We start from the raw sequence: 10,517 nt of genomic DNA on the forward strand, positions 1-10,517 counted from the left end.
AGGATAACTTTAAGAAAGCACCCCTAGGCAAAAGTGTAAAACCCTGGCGAATCAGGCATTATTTTTTTTGGGGGGGGGGGGGATTTTCATATTGATGGCAAAAAAACATTTCAAATTAGGAAAAAAATTAATTTGTATTGGTGATTTTTTTCTAGGGTACAAAAATTCCATAAAATTTCAGCGAATAATACCTTGTTTTATGGGGAAAATATATATTGTAGGAGGCGAATGTTTCTCATTTAAAGGAACAAATATATAAGTGTAAGGGTGAAAATTTTTACTCCGAAGGAAAAACTATTTATGTGTATTGGCGATTTTATCCACCGTTTGAAAATTATTTAATTTGTTTGGCTAATATTTCGTTATTTATATAAAAATATATATTTTATTGGTGATTTCATGAATTCATTGCCATTAATAGACATGGCACATCTCATCACATCACATTGAGTCCAGACTCTACACAATGTATTGATAAGCGCAACCTCTTTGACACGTCACACGTACCTAAAATCCATCAATGATTTTAAATCGTTCGATGATCGTAGATCAATGGCTGAAGTTTTATTTCGGCCCAAATTTCTGAAGAGAACGTAGTTCTCCAGAAAGTGTCCGAAATGGAATTGGATCCAATAGACACGTATCAAATGTCATGGTCGATAATATTGGTCATTTAATATATGTCTTGTCATTAACTTTAATCCACTCCGCCCCCACGACTTCCAATATGGTATTTGGTACTGGTTTATAGTTGTTTCCGATTTCGCACACTAGTGCAATTATGGGAAAGATTTGCAGAGATATACGAAATATTTTAAAAAAATTAAAGGAATTAATATGATTAGAGAAGGAATTATTACAATCAAGAGCTTCGGCTATTTATAGACGATCTCTGCTTCTTTCATCTTCAATAAGCCTTTGGTAAATAAATTGTCAGAGCTCACGGTAGTTTAGTTATGCCTTTGGTTTAGGTCTATAGGCTCAGACTGTATAATTGGCATTCTGATTTCTCAAGATGGAAACTCCTATCCGCTTGAGAAGCATTTATGCAGAGGACCAGAGTGCCTTTTTGGGCTCTTTTAGAGACCCAACCCTCCAGTTAGTCTGTAAGGAGGTTGGGATGTTCACTAATGAGGTTGTGAGGATGGTTTTGGGCAGAGAGTTTCTACGTAATGAAAATAGATACCGTGTTTACATTGATGTTATGTCTCGGTTCTTGGCGTCTCTTCTGGACTTTGAAGGAGACAAGGTGGATATGTTGTTGCTGTTAAGGAAGGTGTTTAAAGAAGACTTCCTTTGAGACGACGTTACTGTTGTCGTCTTTGTAGAAGTAGGGGTGGGGATCCCTTGGGCGAATGATTTAACCAAGCTTCTCCTCCCTGACCAAACAGTGGTCAGGAAACCATTTCTTTTGAACCTGAATGCGGAGCAGTTAACTTATCATAGGAAATGAGTGTGGATTGGTAGGGACATTCTCCGAAAATGGTTTCTCCTGGATGACTTTGCATACTACTATTGGTTTGAAGAATTTTCATAGCTTATAATGTCTGAATAATTCTACATAGAGGGAGGGCATGATTCTTAGGGTAAACCATGAATGTGTCCACTATCTGTGCCCTAGCCCCGACCCCCTAGTAGTTTTATTTTTTTGGCTATTTTCTCGTAACCTCGCTCATTTTGGATTTAAAGTTTTTGAGGGACTCTGACATGTAAAAATTGTAAATTTGTGAAACATATATATTAATGATAATTTTGTAAATTCCAGTTTGTTTCAGTTTGCCTCTTATGGATATAAAAATGGTTTCTATTTTATTTTATTATTTGTTGCTGCCATCATGCCATGGCATGATACTTAGCATAATCATTATGTTTTGAATAGCTTAGATAGTTATTAATTCGTGTGGATATAAGATTTAATTTTCACCATAAAAAAATAGCAGGTCTATTCTAATTTCTTCTCTAAAGTTAAAAAACAAACTCAATGTCACTTCTGAGACGACCTTTTCTAAAAGATATTTGAAGTGCTTGACAAAGAAGTGTTTGAGAAAACATAATGTCAGGGATTGGCTACAAGTGATAGCATCCAATAAGAATCACAATGTCTTAGCTCATACATGTTTTTTGTCTATGAGCTACGTTATTTCAATATTTTGTTAAACAATGGAAATAAATATAATATTGTCATCTTCTTTATGTAATGTTTCTTCCTCTATATTTAATATATAAAAACAAAATCGAGTTCGTTTCATTAATTATTTGTACATTGATTATAAATATAAAAGAAAAAGATGTTTATCTCGCGAAAAAAAGTGAATTAAAAATCCAACTTACTTTTTGTATTTTTTTCTGCATAATTTCAATATAAAAAAAAGTCCAACTAACTAGGTACATGTATATTTAACACCAAAAATACGTGTCATTGAACACCAACATGAAATAAAGGCTATGGCCCATGGGACAATGAAGTGTCAGGTGACGTAGCGTTTGGGTGGCATAAATCCTATGTATAATGGGACCCATGGGAATTGACAACATATATGCAGTGATATTGCCTTATGGTACGTACATCACTGAAAGTGAATAGTTAACATTTAGCCTTTAGGCAACTTTAATGTTGGCTTGTGCAGACAAATTATGTGGTTGAACTAGTACATGCAAAGGAATGATGGTAGAGTTTTTGATTAATGCCGATGACTGCCGCTGTTGGATGTCAGAAATTAGAATTGAGTGAGAGGTGTTTAAATATTGGGTGGATTGGAAGTCTTGGTATCATACTGTTTGCACTTGCAGCATTGTCTTGGGTTTCTTAAGTAGCATGGAAGCCAATTTCTCCTTCCATACTGATAAGAAATTAGTCCCATTTCTCGGACAATTTATAGATAGGAGGATGAAAGGTTTTTTCTTGTTTAAGGGTGAGCGGTTGTACGAGAGTGTGAAAATGTTGTTGGGAGAGGAAATTGTCCATGTAGGTTATTGCTATAGGACAAACATGGAGGCATATTAATTGATTGCCGCTTGGGGTTTCCAATTTGAGGATGAGGTGGACAAGGTAAAAAAATGCCCCGAGAGTTGTAATTGATTCAAACTACCTATTAAATTTGGATAGTGTGTTCTCGTGTGCTCTCGAAGGTGGGAATTGTTCCTAAGGCAGGGGTGGCTGGTTCGGTGGTGCTGCTACCACTCATTTGATGGGTTGATGATGATTTGAAGGCAAGATGCAGAGATCTTGCTTGGCGTGGGTGAAAGGCCTTCAAAATGTTTGCAAGGTTGATGTAGTGTGATGAGGTTTTAACGGTCCTTCATGAAGTGGCATGTGCAGAGGTGGGTCGAGAGTTGCAGTCGAGACCCAATACTACCCAAGCAATGAAGTGGCTCTTAGAATTCTATGATGACTCGAAGTACAGATCATTTCTGGGTTAATCATTCTATGGCCGGTGGTGTTTGGTATTGTCTGTTTGTATCTTTTTATTCCATGTTCGTTTTCTCCCCAACTGTGTATGTATGAGAGGATATCTGCTACAAATTTTGGTATGTTGAATTTGAATTATGGGGTTTTTGCATGTAGTAGGGTTTTATTTTTTTTGGGAATGGTGGTTTTGACCCTTGGGGGTGTTTTTTGCGGTGGCAGAACTTTGGTGGTTTTACTATACCACCTATACTTGCATTTTTCCAATATTTTATTTTCAAGTAATACAATACAAAAATTATCGATAAAAAAATGAAATATCATGCAAGTTTTGAAATTACATATTTAAATTATATATTTAATTCATATTCAAATCCTATTGATAATGGGACGGATGACAACTGACAATGGATACTATCATCTGTTGGATGAGCATGGATCAACGACTTAAGGTGTATTTCGGGTTGAATGTGGGATCTCTAAATTTTTTTGCAAACTTTCACCAGAAACACGTGTCATTGAACACTGACAGGAAAGAAAGGGTTTTGGCCCATGGGAGGATGAAGTGTCAGGTGACATGGTGTTTGGGTGGTAGAAATCCTATGTATAATGGGACCCACGACAACTGACAAAGGATACTGTCATTTGTTGGATGAGCACAAATCAACGACGTGAGGTGTATTTCGAGCCGAATGTGGGAACGATAAACATTTTTTTGCAAACTTCTAATGGAAGACTTCCATAAACGATAAACATTTAATTAAGTATAGTTAAATTCTAAATTTGCAATTGTATACCAAATTAATTGTAGTAAGCTCTATTTCGGGCAGAAGTTGAAAATAATTAAAAAGTCTTCAAAACCATTCCCGAAAAGTGACTTGTGTCTGTTGACGTGACCAAAAAATGGAAAAAGTCCTGGGACCCACGACAACTGACAACAGATACCTTCGTCTATTGGATGAGCACAGATCAACGACTTAGAGTGGATTTCGGCTCGAATGTGGGAAGTAAACACATTTGTGAGAGCTTCACCCGAAATTGAATGTTTTACATTTAATTAACTATAATTAAGTCTAAAAAGCTCTATTTTGGACGAAAGTTGAAAAGGATTAGAAAGACTTCAAAAACAGTCCAAAAAAGTGACTCAAGTCTGGTGATGTGGCCGAAAAATGGCAAAAGTCCTGGGACCCACGACAACTGACAACTGATACCATCGTTCGTTGGATGAGCACAAATTAACTGCTTAGGGTGGATTTCGACCCAAATGTGGGAAGTAAATACATTTTTGAGAACTTGACCTAGAATTAATTTTTTTTTCATTTAATTAACCATAATTAAGCTCTATTTCGGGCAGAAATTGAAAAGGATTAAAAGGACTTCAAAAACAGTCGGAAAAAGTGACTCAAGTCTAGTGACGTGTCCACTGTCCTCAAAATTCAAACTGAAGAAATTAATGTCTTGTCTTTCGATGGTGAATAGCTATTAATAATAATATATAAAATTACAACAGGATTCTAGAAATTGTGCCCTTTAGGTATTACTATTGAACTTTTTAGTGTTTTCAAAATAAGCGACTCATAATCATATTTCATTTCATGGACAAACCAGTAAATCCAGGGAGATTTAGAAATGGCTACTAGATTGAGGAATGCAATAGAGTTTGTCTACACCAATCAAGTGAAATAGAAATCTCGGGTAAAATCTAGAACACCTACATCCCGAGTTTTTAATTTTTTTGAATCTTGTGGTTCAATTTGAGGGTTAGCATTTTCAGGCTTGTATCTAGAATTATTTTGAATTATTAAGAGTAACAACAATGGGGAAACCAGATACCTAACCAAACTGGTTAAAACACTAGGTTTCACTGATGAATACCATGATATTTATGACCCTGCTATCCATAGTAAAAAGTGTATCATAGAAATTAGATATGCATTGTCTAATAAGGCAATAGATCCAAACAAGGCAAAATTTATTGTTTCAACACAATATTAAAACAAAGAATAAATAAAATTGCATCGTGAGATGCTGGATTGGGAAGCATGGTGTTACTTGAAGTATTCCCTTGCCCTGAATTTATCATGGTCTATGCCAAAAATTATGATGAAGATGAAAAAACAATTGTCAATAAAAAACAAGAGGAAATTCTATCCATAACTGAGGGAGAATTTGCTAGTTTGTTGAACTTAGGGTTTGAAGCACAAAACTCAAACTGTTACTACTTATTATAGTTGCCATTAGTTTTATATCTAAAGTCATTCTATATACTCTAGTCGGTTACTACTACCGAAATATTCAGTCGATATGCATAGAGCAGTCGATTATAGAAGAAAGTAGTCACAGAGCCTAGTATACACCGAGCTGTCTACCGAGTAATATTCTATGACTATCGAGCAACAATAATGATACACCGAGTGAAATGTTTTACCAGATTCATTGAACCTAGACACATGTGTGGAAACGTGTTACAAGATCGAGGAGCAAAGAACCGTTCTCACATTGGAAATTGCACTTCTAGATTGTGTATGATTTTGAGGTCATCTATCCAATGAAATATTTTGTATAGTTATTCATTCGATAAATCATGTTTGTAAGATCGAAGCAATGAACTAGATCACCGACATAAGAGATCTATTTATACAGCATGGATTGGGATCAGATAGATAAAAAAAAAAGGGTATGTGTGTATGAGTGTGAAGAAAAACATATGTGAAAAGAAAAATCATGGGAAAGCACTGAGTATTGAGATTGTCAGAGACACAGAGGTCACCGAGAAGGATTTCAGAGAACAGTCAAGGAACAGAGTAAACATAAGGGTTTACCGAGTTATTCTATGGGTTATTGAGGTATGCTATAAGCAAGGTAATCTCATTTTGAGCACATAGAATATGCTATAACATTCCAAATGTAGAGTTGTAGATATTTGTAAAGATTTTATTGTAATGTTTTGAAGCTGTAAGAGAAACCTTTAACAGGGTAAAAGACTCTAACAAAGTCTATAAATTGTAAAGCCTTTAACCAGGTGTAACATTTAGAATAAGTGTTGTAAAATCATTTAGCAAGGTAGATCTAATGATTTTGATACTCCTAACAGGGTAAGCTATCAGAAATAGCTAAACATGTATCTCTAACCGAACACTCTTTATTATTGCAGTAGTGAAGTTGTGGGTGCCATCCCCACCACAGTTTTTCTCTCTAACCAAGAGTTTTTGCATAACCAAAATATATGTGTGAAGAGGGGAAAAAAGATTTGAAGGTCAAATGATCAAAACACAATGAAATAAACATGCGGAATGCTAAAATATCATTAAAAGACCATTTCACCTTGCTATTTTACCTTCTCTTTCGGATTGAGCTTGATGAAGTGAAGGCGCCCCTTGATAATGCTCCACTTGATGTGCTCCTTTGATTGCTGGATGTGGATGACTCTCCAATGTTGTGCACAAAGGGAATGGATTTGAAAAATGATAAGAATGAGATGATCAAGTTGCCAAGATGATTTCCTGGGCTCAAAAGGGCAGCATAAACTTACTGGATTTCAAGATGTTTAGAATGAAGGGATGGAGCCCTATTTTATAGGAAGAGGAGAGGAAAATAGATGGCTAGGATGAATTCGAGATGAAGGGCTAAGATTTACTTGTGAGCTCACGCAAGGTCCAAGAGAGGGTGTGGAGACCAAGAAATATGCCTTAAAGGCACTTCGTATCTCCACACTCCACAAGATGCATTGGAGGAATTAAAAATTCTCCAAAAAAGGATATCATGGGGATTGGAGGAATAAAAAGTAATTAAAAATTCTTTGGGAGAGGGGATGCCTAGAGGAATGTGTGATTTCGAAAATCTTACATTCACCTAGGAAAAGAGCATTTAAAGCTAGTGGCTAGATGAAAAGGACAAAGAGTTGACTTTGTGGCTAATCATGATGATTAACCATTAACGACTCGTTAGAAGGGGGATTAGAGGAAATGTTAGGTGGGATTAATATTTGTAGGAGAATTTGACTAGGAGAGAGAATGAGTGGAGGGAATAAAAAATTAGAAGAATAATGTTAAGTGAGTTTAGGGAGTTTCTAGAAGAATGAATTAAGAAGATGATTTCTAGGAATCATGTAGGTTAACTAATTAATTGAAATTAATTAGCTAAAAGGAAGATTTGTGAGGATTTAAATTTTTTAGAAGAATAAAGAAAGGGATTGATTTATTAAATAAATCAATCATATGCTATAGTGACAATATTAATTATATTTAATTAATATTGAGAGGAATTTGAATTAACATAATTAATTAATTAATTATGCAAGGAATTAAAAATAATTAAAATAATTATTTTTAAGTGTCTACATTTTGCCCCTCTTTGAAGTGAGGTGTGATGACACATTGATTCAAAGAATAATCTTGTTTTGATGCTGATATTGGTTTGATAGGATGCCCCAACTCTTGATTGATAGATTATGGTATGGTGATGCCCCCTCGGGAGATCAATTGAGGTATTTGATCTTTGGAGTTTTGCGAAATTGATATCCCGATAGATTTGATTTGATTCGATTGATAAGATCTAGATTCAGTCTGATTTCAAGAAAAATTCATCCTGTATAAGACAAAGATGATCAAAGTGTCTGGTTTTAGGAAGGATTCATCCTATATAAGACATGATTGATCACAATATCTGGTTTTAGGAAGGATTCATCCTGTATAAGACATGATCAGAGTGTTTGGTTTCAAGAAGGATACATCCTGTATAAGACATGATTGATCGCAACGTCTGGTTTCAGGAAGGATTCATCTTGTATAAGACATGATCGGAGTGTCTAGTTTTAGGAAGGATACATCTCGTATAAGACATGGGGTGAACTCACAATAATGGTTCCCACTTTTTTGCCACTTTTGACACTGAGATGTACATTTTTAAAATAATCTTCAACTTCCGAGAACTATAACTTTTAAACTATTAAAAATTTGAAGATGATGTAAATTAGTGATTTCTAGCATTTTGTTTGTAGATTCTATATACATTTTTTTCAAATTTTTTTGATGGATTTTTAAAAAAAATTTCCATCTCCCTCGAAAAGTAGTTTTTTACAACAAACTACATTTTTTAAGAGTGAGGTGCCTCCCGAAACGTATTACTTTTTTTTCTATAAATGATAAAAACTCAATTCTTTCAAATTTTGGTTTGTAACATCAATATCCAGGGCTTGCATTTGGTTTTATAGTGATATGTTCAATATTTTTCATTTTATACAGTTTTGAAGTCCGACTAGTCATAATTTAGACATAGGTTTACGTTTGAACACATAACTTGTTCTATATAAATTGAAATTCAATTTTTTTTTTTTGTTAGAAAGAAGACATCAATACCAGGGGCATAGATATTTTTCAGAATTTGTTTGAATTAGTTTCTTATTTTTCCCAATGCGTTAAACAGAGAAGTTCATATTTGATGAAAAACCAATTTTCCATAAAATTAAAAAAACAAGAACATAATAAATTCAAAATATAACAAAATTATACTCGTTGGAAAGCTTGTTTCGAGTACTACAATCTAATATTTTTGGGTTATCAAGATTATTTCATTCATGCTTTGAACTAGAGCTCCGAAGTCATTAATTCTTCAGAATTCTGAAATTTTTTGGGAGAAACCTCAAATTAGAGGGTTCGAATGAACAGTACTTCGAGCGAATGGGATTCGCTCGAATCCATTATGGTTCGAGCGAACCCCCATTCGCTCGAACCAATAGGCTTGATTTTGGCCCGTACAAAGTCACCCGCGGTTTGAGCGAACCCAGGTCCGCAACGTGGTTTGCTCGAACTCCCTGGGGTAGTTCGAGCGAATACCACTATTTCGCTCGAACACCTAGAAAATTGAAGTTCCCACTTTCGCCAAATTCCTTCGTTGGCAAAAGTGGGAACCAGCTTTGTGAATTCACTCCATGACTAATCATAACGTCTGGTTTCAAGAAGGATTCATCCTGTATAAGACATGATCAGATCACAACATCTGGTTTCAGGAAGGATTCATCCTGTATAATACATGATCAGAGTGTCTAGTTTTAGGAAGGATACATCCTATATAAGACATGACTGATCACAATGTCTGGTTTCAGGAAGGATTCATCCTGTATAAGACATGATTAGATCACAATGTTTGGTTTCAGGAAGGATTCATCCTGTATAAGACATGACTGATCACAACGTTTGGTTTCAGGAAGGATTCATCCTGTATAAGACATGATCAGAGTGTTTGGTTTTAGGAAGGATACATCCTGTATAAGACATGACTGATCACAACGTCTAGTTTTAGGAAGGATTCATCCTATATAAGACATGATCATATCACAACGTCTGGTTTCAGGAAGGATTCATCCTGTATAAGACATGATTGATCACAACGTCTGGTTTTAGGAAGGATTCATCCTGTATAAGACATCATCGGAGTGTCTAGTTTCAGGAAGGATACATCCTGTATAAGACATGACTGATACGACGTCTGGTTTCAGGAAGGATTCATCCTGTATAAGACATGATCAGAGCGTCTGGTTTCAGGAAGGATACATCTTGAATAAGACATGAATTTGAATCAGAATTGATTATGTGAGGAAAAAAAAAAAATAGAGGAAGAAAAATTAAGGTGGAAGGGATAGATGAGGAACAAATATGAAGCAGTCGCGAGGTATTTGGAAAGAAGAATACGAGATGTGAGACCACAGAGGAAAATGGGGGCAATTGAGAACTCCATGGGATTATTGAGTTTAGGATTTGCTGGAATGATGGTGAGATTTTGTGCACAACAAATGTGGAGAGCCAACCTAGTTTGATGTTGCCCTGAGTGACTTGCACCATTGATTATAGAAATTAGGGTGCCATGAGAAACGCAAGGCATGGACTGACTCTGTAGACAAATGGGAATTTCTTGCACACAACAATGCGAGTGTTAAGAAACATTAATACAGAGTTGTGGGTTCGTGCAAGGAAACCCTCAAACACACCGATACCTCTTGTACACGAGAAGGTAAGTGTTGATAAACACTAGTACCAGGTCACTGATTTATACAAGAAGGATCCAAAACATGCCATACTATGAAATATGCCCCAGTATGCACCTATCATAACGT

This window comes from Cryptomeria japonica, chromosome 11, assembly GCF_030272615.1.
Source record: "Cryptomeria japonica chromosome 11, Sugi_1.0, whole genome shotgun sequence".
NCBI classification, from domain to species: domain Eukaryota; kingdom Viridiplantae; phylum Streptophyta; class Pinopsida; order Cupressales; family Cupressaceae; genus Cryptomeria; species Cryptomeria japonica.